The 17121-nt window shown below is 38.1% G+C and overlaps 1 long non-coding RNA gene across 1 annotated transcript; it reads left to right on the top strand.

Moving 5' to 3' along the window:
* The first annotated feature begins 3074 nt into the window (after nt 1-3074).
* LOC310893760 lies at nt 3075-15396 on the top strand. The gene is made up of 3 exons (XR_014579273.1): nt 3075-3176; nt 9646-9854; nt 12693-15396. It is a non-coding gene; the product is annotated as an uncharacterized lncRNA (long non-coding RNA).
* Nucleotides 15397-17121: the final 1725 nt, after the last annotated feature.

Here is a 17121-nt window from a genome sequence, read left to right as displayed (position 1 = left end):
GATTAGATTTGCAAAATACCTTGTTAAAAGCAAAATTTCTAAGGTTCAAGCATCAAATACATATAAGATAGGAAATGCAAGAATTAAGTCAGCCTTGTGCAGGTTAAATTTACTATCCACACCTTTCTTGCTGATGTCTGTACATTCTAGTGCAGCCTTTAAAAATATAGACAGTTACTTTTTTTTTTCTTCTTCTTCCTGGGAATTAATTAGTGTTCTAGAAAGAAGGAGGTTGATTAAAAACAAAACAAAAAAATGGGGGGGATGTGGGAGGGGGGGTGGGGGGGGGAGCTCTACCAAAAAAAACTTGGGAGACATGTAAGTTCATTGAAAAATAAATATTTTCATGAACTATAGAATTAATAAAACCAATTTTCACATGGTTTCATGTCTTCCATTCCTTAGTTTCCTTTCCCTACTTCTTCCCAAGTAACTTCTCTGTTTGCCTAAGTAAATGTCTGCACATGTTGTGCCCAGGACCATTCTGGATTCTCAGCTCTTCCCAGGTGTGCACAGTGTTAGGAATGTATCTGCCATCACTGACCTTCTGTGAAATTGAGCTGCAAATGCCCAGCAGGTTCACTCATTGGGCTGCAAATGCCCAGCAGGTTCACTCATTGTAGGGGCTGACAGGCAGACAGATGAATAGATGGATGAAAAGGGAGTTTGGTTAACCTCGGATTTTATTTATTTATTTATTTTTATCCATAAAAGATAAATACCATGCCAAGTAACTTGATCTTATTTATACAACCAATTCCTGTGATGTCATTTAGGACAGTTTTTTCATAGTTGAAAATTTGTATTCTTAATTTTCTCAGCACCTTATTTAAGGGCACTGATGTGTGAAAGTGCTGCTGGAATCAAAATCAACGGGACTGGGTAATGGTTAGTAGTCATAAAACATCAGGCCTAAAAATCTCAGATTGGGTAGAACATGCTGGTGATTTACCAAGGTACTGTAGTGATGACCGCTAGCAATAACCCCTGGGAAAATTTGTATCGGTCCTTTTGCTAGGGTTTGCCTGGTTATGTTAATAGAGCTTGGGGCTTTATGTAAAGCAAGAAGAAAACAGTCTATTAAACTGCTGTTCTTTCATTCAGCTCTATCCAGACATGTACCTATCTGAATGCAAGGAAATTATTTCCTTCAGGCATGGTATGAATGGAACAGAGGGGAAGAAGGAGGATAGGTGGCCTTTATGCCAAAATATTCATTCTGCAAATTAATGGTTCTTAAATGAAGAACATTATTTTCATATAAAACACATTTATGAACAAATATAACACGTTTTTCAGAACCTTGTTCTTGTGGTCCCTATGGCTGAAGACTTCCAGCCTGTGATCTATATATAATTGCAGAGCAGATTTTGAAAGGCAGCTTGGTACCTTTCATAAGTCCTTGGGCTGGGGAGAAAGGAGAGAGCAGGAAGAAGGAAGGGTGGTCTAGCAAGCCACTGCGGTTCTCCAAAGAAAGAATGCTACCATTCAGTAGAGATTGGAAGCGAAGCACAAGGGAATGTAATTATAATAAACTAAGATCCATAACACACGATCCTGTGCCTGAAAAATACAGCCTGTGATTTCTGTGTTGGAGTGCAGGCTTACCTGTTATGCTAAAGAATACAAACCCTTACCTTACCATAAAGACGTTTTCTTGCATCTCACTATCCACACCATACTAGAAGCATTTCCACTTTGCTTTTCTTCTAGGTTGTCTATTTTTCACTTTTGCTTTAACACTGGACAGAATGTTGATTAAAAAAAAAAAAATCCTGTAGTTTAGTCACTATGAAATGTCCATAAATACAAGCTTTGCCAGCAAAATATAAAAGGATTACAGAATTATGGTTCTGTCCTACAGAACTGAAAAACACATTTTAGAGACAAATAGAGAAATCTTAGTTTTAAAAAATGAGACCTTATGTCATGCTGGCAAGCTCATTAACAAAGAAAAAGATATTTATTGTTTGTTGTCTAAATGCATCAGTAACTGGCAGTAGCACCCAATATTAAGAAGAAACTAATGCCAGCTGAAAGCTCGAGTTCAAAATATTCAGATACTGCTAAAAGAGCATGATACTTCCTAACCCTTTCATTTACCGTAGGGTTAATCTTGAATATTTGCATAACAATTGAGTCCCAGCTTCTTCCATGACAGCTTCAAAATTCACTGATTATTTTCTCTGCATGCTTCCATGGCATAGATGATAACTGGGAATATATGGATGTCTAATGACTTTGGTAAGTTTTGGCATAGTTTGGTGATCTACCCAGCCAAAGAAACTGGACCCATGTTTCCCAGCCTGCCAGCAAGGCAGCACAATTAATGAAAGCAAATTGAAAAAGAAAGTGGAAAGGCGATTTGCAGATTTCCTCTTAGCAAGCCACAAGTATATCTTTATTGTCCCTTGTGCGAGTCATTTTCACCATATGGGGAACAGCTGGACAAAGAAAACTGAAAAAGGGATCATATTACTCAAATTCATATTAGGTCAAAGAAAAAAACAGAGGCAAAGTTCACAGACTCCAAAGAATAAGAAACTCATGAGGTGGCCTCATAGGCTCGCTCTTTGTCCTCCGAGGAGCAGAAATTAGAACAACTGAGGAGGAATGAGTGAAACATAAGGATTATTATCAGCTTTACTGTTGGTATTGATAGTGTGGAAGAGTTACCGATTAAGAACTTTCAGTATAAATTTCTATCAGATGGGGAGCATCTAGCAGCAGCGTGCAGGGCCAAATAAAATGAGTCATCTATCAAAGTGCAGAAATCATGTCTCCCCCTCCTTTACCCTTTTGACAGTGCTTTCTTCCTCTCCCAATTTATTTTGTTCATGCAGAGTGACTCCCATACTCAGCTGTGGAATTTTGCTCTTTCCCCTGGGAAGAACTAGTATCAATCTAGCAGGCATTAGGGTCCAGGATGACCCTACTGATGATACGCGTGCATCCCCTGTGCGTGACAGTGGAGCGTTCAAGCTGACAATTGCTGGCTCTGCACTATATGCTTTTTTTAATGCTTTCCCATCAAGGCAAAAGCAGTGGGATCCATCTGTTTCTTGTTGCTTCATAATTCAGATCTGAAGGTGATGGAAGAAGGAAGAGAGTAGGCACTGAGAGTGAGACATGAGGTCCTTATTGATGACATCTCGAAGAACCACTGTGGATACAAAGTAAATAATTTCCTTTCATGATCACATACTGGTTTGTATTCTTTTTATTTTTTTTTACAATTAGTTTCTGTGATAGACACATAAATAATTGTGGTGCATATAATGGACATTTGATGCATCAACCAGCCATTGCATTACCAATTGTCTGAGCTGGCAGTGCATCTACCGCAAAGTTCAAAGTGTAATTCTTTCAAAGGTCAGTGACCTACATTTGCCTTGCCAGTTTTTCATATTGGCATTCCCCTAGATAAGACAGAAGATGCTCTTGAACTTTGAAGTCCAGTGAAAGACAAGCGCCAGGCAGTGGATAATACAATGTGATATTTGGGTAATCTGTTTTGGACTTGGGGATAAGATATCCAGACTGTAGAAAGAAAGAGGTAAGACCATTTTCTGAAAGATGGTCTTGTCAACATAGTAAGCAAGTTATTTTTGCCTGAAAACAACAAATATCTTCCTAGTTGACTAGGTGATTTCCTGATTTGCAGAGAGCAGTTCTTATACATATTAGTAAGGCAGACAACCATCATGATCCCAGGTGCAGTGATTTGAGTTATAGATGGAGTTCATGGAGCCATGATAGCATATGTTTAGGCCCTTATCTGAAGGCTGGATCAAAGGCCATATGAATTTGTATTTGCTTTGTTAGGGAATATGAGAAAAAATGGGGAGAGTAAACTGTTCAATGTTGAACAAATGGATGGAGAATACACAAAGATTCCTAGCAGTATTTGTTGGAGGTATGGAGTAAGACCGCCAAAGTGAGCTGAAGAAAGTTAACACTCAAAGATAACACACAGCGTAAATGATTCAGGGTTCTTCTTTCAGTTTCTCAGGGATCCATAACAACAAACAGGAGCTTTAGTGTCTCTAGGTATTTTGAAATTATTTTATTGCTTTTCATTTGTCCTCTGTAACTTTGTTTCTAATATTTTAATGTAACATTCAGCTACAATCAACATGCCCTTTAAAGGGAAACCCTTTAAAGTTTGCTGGTTTAAGAGAGATCCCGAGTGACTTTGACAACAACAAGGCATATTGATTACTCATCATACCCACGCTCACCATTCCTGGATGCACTATGCATCCAGTCCATGCATTTAGCCACCAGCCTCAAGGACACTCTACAATCCAAGGCAGTCTAATGGCTATCAGCTGGTACTTCATTTACTGCTTTCTTTAGAGACAGTGACAGCCTGGTGATACTCAGTTTCATAAGCTGCTATGTTTGGAACTGCTTCGTTTCATACAGACAATCAACAAGCCAAATTCTTCTCAGCTTCACCAGCACTTGCAGCTAGCAGCAGCAATCACAGTGAGAATGTGATTTTTATTTTTTATTTTTTGTCATTGTATACAAATCCTAAATTTATCTGAGACTATTTGGCCTGGCATTCATTTCTTACCAAGCCATGAGGAACAGTTTGAGAGACAGTATCACGAAGAGCCAAGTTTTGAGGATAAATCTTTAAAACACCTCTAAGGTGTTAATCAATTGTCCTCTGGCAGGGAGCTGGGACTTGGAGGGAAGTTTCAATGACTGAGTGTCTTCAGCCTGTCACAGGCTGTAAAGAGTAGCAAATCAAGTACTTGTAGATTCTGTCTACAAGTACTGTCTACCCAGGCAAAAGCAGCCGCAGAGGGCATGAATATTCAGGGATGTGATTTCAGCAGCCCAGAGTTCATGCAAACTCTCAGTGAGATCTGTGCTTTGTATTTCATTCAGAACGTTTTGTATTTCACCCAGAATATTAACTTCAAAATCAGAAGAAAGGGAAAAGAAAAGAACTTCATGGTAAAAATGATAATGAAAACAGTTTTGAATAAAACAACCTCATAAGAATTGTTAAGTGGAAATGTATATGGTTGGCATGACATTTTACACTGCTTTTTTTACCCACACCTCTAAAGTGCAAAAAATTTACAAGTGCAATTTTGTCTGTGATTTTATATCTACGTATATTTCCATATGTATGTACATTGTGCATACACACATACACATAGCTGTCAATGTCACTGAAGTATCTGAAAACCCTGTATGTGTCCCAGTACATCAGATATATGGATGATGTAATGAAATAGTAATGCATAACCAGGCAAAATTCCACTTGTTTCTTCATTTATTGTGAATAATTTTTGAAAGACAAATAGAGTGATTATAGATGAGACAGGAAATTTCCTTGATGGTTTTCCATTGTCCAGGTCATCACCAGGGACTGGTTTATACACTAGCCTACTGAATAACTAATTTATCATTTCTCAAACCAATACTGAATCAATGATAGTAGTAATGCATAAGGGTCATTAATAGTCCTTATTTTGCCATCATCATTATTTCTCTTCCTTCTAAATGAATTGTTCGGACCATGCAGACCAGTAGTTTAAATGTAGGTTTTGCACAGAAGTGACAGGCCTTTCCCATTGAACACAATTTGTACAAGTCAGCTCAGAACAAGTGATATGTAGATGTACTTTACAGTCGGAAAAAATTGTCAGGTAGCGTGATGTTATGCATCAAGGCATGCAAAGATGAAACACTGTTGTGGCTATAGAAAAGGGTACTCCAGGTCTTCGTGGGGAAATGACCTTCCATTCCTCCAGGCTGTCACGTCCAGCTCCAAGAGAATTGCTGACAAAGGCCAGACTGTGGCAATTAGCACAATCGTTTATAGAGTGCCCCATTTTGCTAACAAGGAGCTCTTATATCAGGCAGGTAAGGTCTTTTATCTTTTTCATGAAGTGCATTTGATAATGTGTGACTTATACCATCGACATTACATCTGTATGATCTGAATTAGCAGTCCTCCCTGGATATGAGTAGTAGGACAGAAGGAGAAAACAAATGGTTTCTGGAGTATCAGGATTGATTTGTGGTTGACCCTAGCACAAAGGACAGGGAAAAGGTCTTTGCATGCTTCTTTAAATGCAAATAAGGACATTCTATGCCTAAATGAGATTAATTTTTTTTTGTCTTTTTTTTTCTATAATTTTTAGAATTAATATTTAAAAAAAAGCATATGGCAACTGTCATGTCTGAGCTCGAATTCTTGTTCCCTTTAGTGCTTTGAGAGGTTTTAACTAGCTCTGCACATTTTTTACTAGTAAATGACTCCTACAGCCCTGCTGTTCTGCAGCAATCCATCGGTTTCATGGGGTGTAGTGCAAATTCATGCATTTGTTCTTGTCATAAATCTACTGTGCAGTTTGCCTTCTTTCTGTGATGTTCTCCAGGAGACCTGTAGGTTCATTTATAGGTAATGATCTACAAGCATAAAATAGCTTTGAGAGTTTGCTGAATCCACACTACAGTTTAATTGCATAATTGTTGATCAAAGTTTTTCCAAAATATATGGCCTTAACTATCTCTTTTTCCCTTAGCAGGTGTAATTAATCGTCAATGCACATGCAAGCAATGCTTCCTAGAAGAGCTACCATGTATCTCTTCCGTAGTAAAGGGCTCAGGCTGACTGATGATATTCATATGGTTATCACCTCCAGTATATAGACTTTAGGAAAGATGAGTATAAAGCACTATACTAAGGAAAGAGAAATGAAATATAGAAATACCAATTGGGGAGTGTCTGGCAAAGAGATAGCGTGGCAGAAAATGAGATGTTGTTACAGGGTGTTATAGGTGAAATATGAGCCGACAATGTGATGCCAAAAATGGGAAATGGTATTCTGGGGAGTGCTAACATAAAATGTCACACATGGGAGGTAATTCCTATGCTCTCCACCTCATGTACAGGCTGCTGTGGGAGGTATTTGCTGACTTAGGTTACCACATTCTGAGGAGGCTGTAGGAAGAAGAGGTTCAGTTAATAGGACCTATGAAGAGTGTTTGAAATTGAATTAGTTTAATTTAGAGCAAACAAGATTTCAGATGGGAAAAAAAAAAAAGGTTTTCTTTTTCTTTCTTTTTCTTTCTTTTTCTTTTTCTTTTTCTTTTTCTTTTTCTTTTTCTTTTTCTTTTTCTTTTTCTTTTTCTTTTTCTTTTCTTTTTCTTTTTCTTTTTCTTTTTCTTTTTCTTTTTCTTTTTCTTTTTCTTTTTCTTTTTCTTTTTTCTTTTTCTTTTTCTTTTTTTTTCTTTCTTCTTCTTTTTCTTTTTTTTCTTTTTCTTTTTTTCTTTTTTTCTTTTTCTTTTTTTTTCTTTTTCTTTTCTCTCTTTCTCTCTTTCTCTCTTTCTTTTGCTCTTTCTTTCTTTCATTCGAGTGGAGTATATTTGTTTGGGCTGCAAATTCAAATAACGTACTAATACGAAGAGCCATGAAGTTCTTCAACAGCCTTCTAGTAGGAACAGTGATCATAAAATAATGAAGCTCACTACTTTTAAGATGGACTTCAAATCCATATTATTTTTCTCCCTCAGCACTCCACAACCTTTACAAAGAGCAAAAAAGGAAAGCATTACTTATTCATTCCAAAATGTTAAAGGCTTACCAGAGCAGGAGCACAGCTTCAGTCTTTTATTTTGAATTGTATCAGTCTGAACTGGAGAACTAATTTTACAAAATCCATTTGTCTTTCTATTGAGATATGTATGTCTATGTATGTCTCTTCTAAACTGCACCTGCAAATTCCACACAAATCTGTGGGCAGTGTTTGCCCCATAGGCAATAAGAAAGACTATTATGACCTTATCTAAATTCTGTGTTATGTATATTCTATTGAAATTCATATTCTACAGTTCTGTTTCATGCAAAATATGTTGTCACCAATGCAGGAAAACTATTTTTCCTAAAGCAACCGTGGATTTCAATCCCTCTAATGTCCTTGGCTGCTTCATATAGACTTGTCCATGTTTCATCAGGGGCATGAATAGTGAAATTTTACAATCAAGCAGTATTTCAGGACCTGCAGTAATAAAGTTAAAGAGTTACAGCATTAGCCTTCCTTCTGTCCTTTTCCCTGGGCTGTCATAATGTGTGGCAGTCCCAGAGTATTCCAGTCAGATGAAACTCTTTCTAGGGGGCAGGTTCCTACCTCCTTTATAACACATTCCAACATCTATACCACATGTGTAGCTTTTAACACTGTCAGCATGGTGTAAAGGAACCAAGCTCCAACTGGAAATCTGGGAAGTTTCTTATAAATTAAAACATGGCCATTTCCCTTTTACTGGATATTTAACCTACCTGCTATGAGATGTATCTGAAAGCGTTGCCTCTGGCTGGCCCATGCGACAGTAACAGGTGCTGCTGAAAGAGACGGTTGCATCCTGCTCCTCTGCCTCGTGCTATGCTTTCCCCCTGCCTCCTTTGTGTTGTGGCTACCATTTATACATTCTCACACAAGTGAGATCTGGATGGCTGCTCTCTCTGAAAACCCAGCAAAAAAACAACCATTTCCAGCCAGATCATTTTCTTGCTCTGCCTCATGCTTGAGTGCAAGTGCCAGTGCAAAGCTGGGAGCAGCCACATCTCCTGGGGTGCCAGGGAAGGGTGAGATCACGCATTTCAGCTGTTGTCTGCGCATAGATCAGCTTAAAGATGCCATGAAAAAGCAGCCTAATCTGTCTGTCGGTACACCACAGGTTATTTGGACGAACATGGCAGACTCGTTTAAGGAAGCTTGAGCTCCTTCTGGCTCATGTGCGGAATGAAAGTCCTCCTGTCTCCTTTTCAGTGAACAAGAGTTGGCAGCCCTTCTGTGGAGCCACCACGAGGCAGCTGAGCTGGGACAACTTGCTGATGTCCCAGAATGCAGCCCCGTTATCTACCATTGCCGTGCCTCAGGAGGACACATAGTTTATGAAACATACGTGTAGAAATGTGTGTGTATAAAAATTGAACCTACAAAATACTTCCATGGTTTGCCTTCCTAATTAATTTGTTCTGCTTTTAATGGCTGAATTCCTAATATGTTTTCTAGTTTGAGGGAAGGAGTATTTCTAGAGACAAAAGGTTCTCTCTGACTCATATGATTTCTGTCCTTTTTCTCACATTTTGCTGACAGAAAAGGGAATAAAGCAAATTACAACCAGTCTGGCCTCATGAAATTATAAATTATAAATGAGGGCAGTATGTGACGGAAGATCTTATGAAATGGCTGTCTCAATCTTTTACTTTTTGTAAATATTACATCCTTTCTAGGAAGAAAACAGAAGTAATGTTCCATGACTCATTATTTTATGAAATGGCTGAGTACATTTTTAAGCTTCAGTGAACGTTAAGTTTTGTGGTAGGTGAATTCCAAGTTCTGCTGTAACATGTTCTCTTCCTTTTTTTCTTAAATTGTATAGGAAGCCTTTAAACCATCATGACTAATAAGGAATTTTCTAAAGAAAAGAGCTCTTGACGTGTTATTCTTTGTAGAAAGGTGTACTGTTTTGCTTAATCTGGTATGAATACTTGCTTTTTGGCATCTTTTCTGATCAGAGGTGAGCAGCCTGCTGTAAACTCAACTCTGGCCTCCAGGCAGCTTTGCAGATTTCTATGATGCTCATTCCTTCTCTGTGTTTCTATTACAGTAACATTGGATGTGACTTCTTCCACATGAATGCAAGCAAAATAAGCCAGTTTTCCTCCTTTCCCCAAATGAAAGCCTCCTCAAGTAACTGAAAATGGATGCTCATTTTCAAAGAAATATCTTCAAGATGAAGACAGATTGCATGTTTGAGCTTTGAGAATTATCACGCACTTCTTGATGAGGGGATGGAAACTTCTTTTTCATGGAAATGTATGTATCTCTAAATATAATATAGGTAGCTCCAAAGTTGATTTTGAAATTTTCATTAAAATACACAAAACAAGAATTATATTTACATGCAGTAAAATGAATTTATTGTTCTAGGGCCAAACTTTGCTCTCACTTGCACAGGAGAGACAGATGCTATGTTGTAACTACCTGAATGCAATGAGTAGTATCTGCACAATGCATCTAGCTGGACAGCACACTGTATATTTTAAGAGTAAAATGCCAAGCTGATCTATGTGATCAGTCCCTTAAATTCCACCTATCCTGAATTTAGAAGTTTGTGTATGCATGCACAAATCCAAATGCAAGTGCTGAATGTTACCTCTTTTGGGATCATAACAAGAATGTGAACGTCACATCTTTATAGTCAGTAACAAAATGCCCTATGTGATGTTTGTCCTCAGACTTGAAAGGTATCAGTCAAGATAAGCATAGAGACCATCCTTTCCTTCCTACAGCTTGCTACTTATCCTTCTTCTATCTCCATTCTCATACATGATATGTAAAGGTTAAAATCCCACTAAAGTGGGGATTTCCAAATGCAGAAGATTATGTAATAAGGCATAATTACCTGTAATGCCTACAGAAAATGTATGTCTGACTTGACTGGGTCACAGAAATGCTGGTCTCTAGAAGTCCTCTTGAAGCAGAACTTATTGCCAACAGGCAGCCGTGGCTTTGTCTGGACAAATCCTTAGAACGACTAAGGGTAGAGTTTCCACCACATCTCTGTTATTTTTCTTAACGTTAACCCAAACCAATGTGATGATTGCCTCTTGTTATACCACCTATAACTGCCAAGAAGAGTTTGGCTGCATCATCTCTGTAATTGCTCTTCAGGTAGTTTTCCTTTTGTTCCTTCTAAAATCTCTCCATAAACATCAGGGAAAACTAAGAATCTCCCCCTCATCCCCCAAACTGTACGAGCTCTCTGTGCTAGAGCACTTAACACAATTGCAGTTTCTGTAAACTGGTAAAATAAACACTACCCTGGACTTGGAATAATTTGATGCAGTGTTTACGAAAGTGATGCCTGTACTGAGGAGCTTTATGATGGATTGCTTGAGTGCCTTCCACAGCATGCTAAGTTCTGAAGAAACAAATATGGACATAACATTCCTGAACTGTATTTTCAGAAAAACCTTTTTCCACCTGCCCTCCCACTACTTTTCTAAGGGGAAGACGAGGACTGTGTAAATTCAATTCTATACAAGTAAAGGAGCTTTTGCAAAAATTTAAGTCTGGCTGAATAAGCAGGTCTAAAGGTCTGGCAGTTCAAGCCTTGGACCTATAGAATCTAAACTGCATTTATTGCAGGATCAACGCCTCAGGCAGGACCTAGCTGGTGCTCTGGCTTTCACTGTAAAAGTTTTGAGCAGATTTCATTGTCACCACAGAGCTCTAATCCTCCTGCTTTTTATTTTATGAGAAATCAGTTGTGACTTCCTTTAAAAAAATCTGACAGATTGTTTTTTGTAGCTAGAGAAGCAGGCTGTCTTCTTTGCCTTGAGGTTGTGAAGACAGAATAATTTTACACTATCTAGATTACAAAAGAAAAATGAAAATTGCTTCTTCTAGCTATTCCTTTTGTAAACCCATCTGAAGGAATATTTTCCTTTCTTTCTCAATAACACACACTCCTATATATATATATTTATATATATTGTTAAAAGTTAAAATCATCTTATCCTGTCAGTTTTCTTTGTTCAGATTTCATACCTTTCATATTAACAACAAACCTTGTACAATGCTTTGTTATCATAGGGTTTTTTCCTGACAAGCTGTGGCCCTATCAGGTTCAGGAAACATTGCTTGTTATGACTCTTCTTTGCTCTTCATTTTATCTGGGAAATCACCTATGTTCTATGCAACAAAAATTTGCTTTGGAGACAAGTAAAAAATGTCCAATGTAATACATCTAAATCTGTGTCAAAAATGATACCTTTATTCCCTCTGGCTTTTGTAAGCATCAAAGAAACAAAAAGGGTCTGATTCAGTTCCACAAATGTAATGAAGCTAAATTAAATGTACATACCAAGACCTCCAAATTCATATTTGGAGCTTCCACATTTATATTAGAGTAAATGCGTTTATTAGGAGACCTGTACTCAGTTCACTCAAACATGTTTAATTTCCTGATCAAGGGATTTCCTTCGATATTTTACAGTCTGAATGCAAAACCCTTCAAATCATATTTCTGTTAATTTGCAGTAACAATGGTAGGATTAAACTTCCAGGCAACTATATATTAGAATGTTTATGAATAGAGAAGATAATTAAGTAATTTATAAGCAAAAATCAGGAAAATGAAAGAATATCACTAAGACGAGAAAAAAAGAATAGTTATTCCATCTCTCTCTCTTTTTTTTTTTTTTAGATTAGACTTGTGCTTGAAAACAGAGTTTAATTTTACTGGCCAAATTCCAACTGCAATTTGCCTAAGTAATTGCTCCTTGCATTCTTAATTGGAAAAAGCATTCCTGAGTTTCCAGTCCTACCTAATTTACTGTTAGAGCATCTTTAATTTGGTATGAGCCAGGGACATTCATCACCAAGAGGTGACTGATCTTTGAAGGTAGATTATGACACACCTACGTATACTAAGTAGCTTGCACCTATAATTTGCAATATCACCTATAGCTTGCAATGTAGTATCAGTTATTGCTTCTCAATAGCCAGCACACCTAGCAAAGTAATGCTCCCCTCCTATGACTATATTTGATCAGTTATGTGAAAATCATCCTAAGCAAATCCCTCCTTTCTGTGCCTTGTATGTGCATACAAATGAGAGACGTGTTAAACCCTTCATTTCTACATTAGGAGCAGCAGTGAATCACCAGAGCCAGCCAGGTTACCCAGAGCCCTCCCGTCTCTTTGTCCAGTGCTGCAAAACTTGGATTTTCTAAGGACGAGAGGCAGATGGCATCCAGGTGCTTGGTACTGCGGAGTAAGCTTTCCTGTATCCTCTTAATCAGCAATGCAGCACGCTCTGCCAATGCATCGTGTATTTCTTCTTCTCCTCCTGTCAGTCTGTCTAGGAGAAAGCCATGGAAATAATAGAATCTGCACTTGTCAGGCTGACCTCAAAATCAAATTCTCTCTTGATTTGTAAAATTCAGCCAACCTACTTGAAAGTTGATTCCACCACTTACTCCTGTCACTCTCTTTTCTCTACTTACTGAGTACACCACTCTTTTTTGTATCTGAAATGCATGTCAGCAGACATTATGTTTGAGTTCATATAGTGTGATAGTCCAATAGAGAAATACAATTTTAGAAATTGCAGTTATTCCTTTAGAAATCAGCTAGTCAGGGGAAAGGTGGCAGGGGAGCTGAGAGGAGAGACCTAAAGTGGCTGCTGCAGCTGTTTGGCTAATTCAGGGGAATTCTGAGGCAATATAGATTTTTACAGGTCATTTCTGAATAGCAAGGGTACACAGGTGAGAAAGTATCTGGGCTTTAATGACAGCTTAGCCTCCATTTTGTATTTTGAGTTCAGGAAAGGTAAGTAATCAATCTGTGCCTCAGTTCTTTGTCAATAAAACCAGGGTAAGAACACATTTACTCTCTTGCAAAGATACTGTGATTTCAGCTTATAATACTTTTTTTGTCTGTATTTCCATGGCAGCTGATCAGACCTGAGGTCCTGTTCTCAGGCTTGCTGCTTGCCCAGAAAGTAAGTGCAGCACTGAGAACACAGTGCAGATGTATCCTTTGAGACCCCTGAAATGAGAGGTGCTACAGTGCTGTGTAGTGGTAATCTCCCATGTGACTCACCCTTTCTCTTCTTCACGCATTGCTGCTTTATGAATCACACTGCCACTGCAAGACAGTACTGTGGTGTCCTTCCTTCCAGTCCTCACCACCACCATCACGTCCATTTTGGTAGCCCCGGCTCAGCATGTGTTATTGTTACAGTAGAGAGAGCAGCGCTGACCTTTCCTATTCTGCTCCTTCTTCTTTGTCTCCTCCTCAGTTCATTTGCTTTAGCAGTAAAATGACGTGATGCAAGACAGTGGTTATTTATGACATCTGTTTGAAGGCAGCTTGACTAGGCTCGCGTAAATATAGATCTGGAGAAGTACCCTATGCAGGTCTGTACGTGACTGCTTTACAGACTTCAAAATCTGACCCATTCTTTCAAAACCAGATGTTTTCCAGTGAGTAATCGGGACTGACTGTGAATAAAAATTGAAAAAAGCTTTCATTTTGGCCTATTGCTTGAGGTTATTCTGTGTCAGATGTGATAAATTCATGGTACACTGTACTCCCCATGATGTGATATGTTGCGTAACAGAATCTGCATTTATTTAACACCAAGAAGTTCAAGCAAATAAAGTATTAACAAAACACTAATTTTGAGAAAATATTATGGCCACCATATGTTTGTGGGGTTTTCTTCTGGACGTATCTTACTTTTTTAGTCTTCAGAAACCCATCCAAGTGGATTTTCTGTAAACACAACCTGTACCCGGATTTTTTCATCTGCCACAAGCAAGGTTTTATACAGGCAAGGCGCTGAAATCAGGAGGGGTCTTGGTGGAGGGATCTTGGTAGCTGTGGAAGCTCAGGTAGCAAGGAGAAGGATGGCAGAAACAGCAGCTGACTGGAGGAGACTACACTGGTGTGACAGGTACCGGAGCCTCCTGGGGGAGGAGGAGGCTTGTACTGCCATCTTGTACTGCTGGGCCTGAGGAGGAGGAGGCACAACAAGTGTGTTCAATGGAGGACTCCAAGGTTGGAGGAGCTTGATCTTAGAAGAAAGGAAGTGAGTTGGCAGCATGGTCTGGGGGGTGAGGGACTGTAGCAAGTGTTCCTGAGAAAAGATGGTAAAGGAGGAGATTTTCAATAACAGATTAGAGTATGTAGACTTGTGGAGAAAGAGTGAGGACTGGTGTCTTGGGAGGAGGGGCACTCTAGGGGATGTGGGTGTGGAGATGGGAAGAGTGGGGAACATAGCACACTGTAGATCGCTGGGGTTACTTGATGTTAGTCTATGTCCTTAGCACTTTGTAATGCAGGATACAGGTATGCATGCACAGATATAAACAGCGTTGTTCCCCACATACCTCTTCTAGGGCTGCTGGAGGGATGTTTCCCTCTCTCTCCAGCTCCACTCTTTTAGCTTTTGGAAATGCGAGAGCTCAAAATAAGAACATTAAATTCAGGTGATTCAAACAATAAATGCTTTTTACCCTAGTGTTAGCTGACATTTGCTGTGTATTTAATGGCGTACAATTAAATAACAATCGACATATGAAAGTTTCCTTTCAACTAGCACAGGGAGTATGTAGGAACTCCCCTTGCTCTCATTAATCCCTTATGTTTACTTTTCATTCTGATAAGACAAACCCAGATGACTGTATAAATGTCTTTGTAACATATTCCAGTGAACTTTTCCCATATGAAAAATTGCTATAATGTAAATTTATCATTGGAGTGTGTGTAAAACACTATCAGTCAGCTGTTTATCTCAATAATAACACTGTATTCTGTTAGCAATGTTCTGTAACTACATTTCCATAACTGAAACGAGTCTGACTCAGAAAAAGGAATAGAAACATTATATACATGAAATACTGAAGAAAAAAAATCAATATACATTCTTAATCCACTCATATGCTCAATTCTGAACACTTAATTAATACTAGATTTGATTTTTATATTCTCTGACTTAAAAAGTGGGGGAGGAGGAAAAAATACAACTATATTCCTTTAAAGGAACCTGAGTAAAACTGAAATGTTTTGGGTCAGCTTTGCAGCTTGTGAAAAATCAATGTTGCTTCAATTACTTTATTGACTTCAATGTAGTGATGATGATTTACAGTAGTGGGGATATACACAATGATTAATAATAAGAATACCTTGGACTTTGATAGTGCTTTCTATCTTGAGATTCTTAATTGCCTGTCAAGTTTGCTCTCTGTCTTACAGTTTGTGAAGACAAAGTATTTCATTAATTACTTCAGGACCTCATAAACATTTTTAATTCAAGAAAATTACAGATTTACTCAGATGAATGTCTTGTTGAAAAGTCTAATTTAATTTTCTTATTTTGTTGTACAAGATATCAACAAGATAAATGCCTGGAGGCAGTTGAAATCATTGTTTGTGAACAGTCCTTTCAAACAGTCTAAAACCTATCTGAAACTCAAAAGCAGTTTTCAGTTCTGCTGTCTTGTTGCATACAAGGTGAATTAACAGTTTTAAGTCTAAAATATTTGCAAGATCCTACACAAACACTCATCCCTTGGGTTATTTCTCTGCTGCTCACTCTGTGCTCCCTTCAGTTTGATGCGTGCTCTGAAGACAGATGTGATCCAGCCTTTTCTTTTGTCAAGTAACTTTTTTCTTTCCCTAGTCAAGTTTTTCTTAATTGTTTCTAAGGTCTCTAAACCACTTCATTCATTCCATTAAGATTTTTTGCATGAACTATAACACACTGTGGAGTCTACTTTGGTGTTAGTGTGAGTGCTCTGTATGTCTGTCTGTGATCCGTATGTCCAGCAGTGTATATACGTAGTGCATACGTGTGCTCTGTGTGCATGTGCCTACAATGAATACATCTTCAGCCTTGCTACTGGTTGGACCTGGGGGCATGAAGAAGCGGCAGCCTCGCCCCTCTCGGTTTGCTGGATCCAGCATGGCGTATTTTCCTCTAGTATATGTTTTCCTAGGTTGTTGTATTCTTTTTTAATTAACATAATGAAGTTTTACTTAATTCTGGTGAAGGGATGAAAGCCACTTTGGCCTATAAATACCACTGAAGATAAAACATCTTTTTTATCCTTCAGATCTACTATCTCATTCTCAGCATTCTGTCCTTTCACATTTAGGTGTACTTTAAATAATAAAGAACAATAGTATCAGGTACTTTTAAATCTGTGGGCTGTGCTGCATGGCAGATTCCTAGCAAATTATTCTAATTTGAAAAATCATGAAAGATTCATTGAAATGCTAATTAAAAATCTTTAAAATAATGTTGTTCAATTTTGTTCATGCCTGCAATATTTAAACACAAAACTCCACACTCAAAATCCCGCACTGCTTGTTCAATAATTTTGTATGAATGAGCATGAATGATGCAGATCTTCAAAAGCTGTAATTGCACATGTAATCCTAGAGTAAATAGGCAATATTGCTACATATTTTAGAGCACAGAAAGTAATTTAATGGAACTCCACATAATTTGAACAGAAATTACATCGGTTTTAGTGCCCCTATTTACAATTTGTTTCTTAACATTGTG

Source organism: Anser anser (genome assembly GCF_964211835.1).
Source record: "Anser anser genome assembly, chromosome: 2".
Taxonomy (NCBI): Eukaryota; Metazoa; Chordata; class Aves; order Anseriformes; family Anatidae; genus Anser; species Anser anser.
Note: the sequence above shows the minus strand (reverse complement) of the source record. Positions and strands in the feature narration are given on the sequence as shown.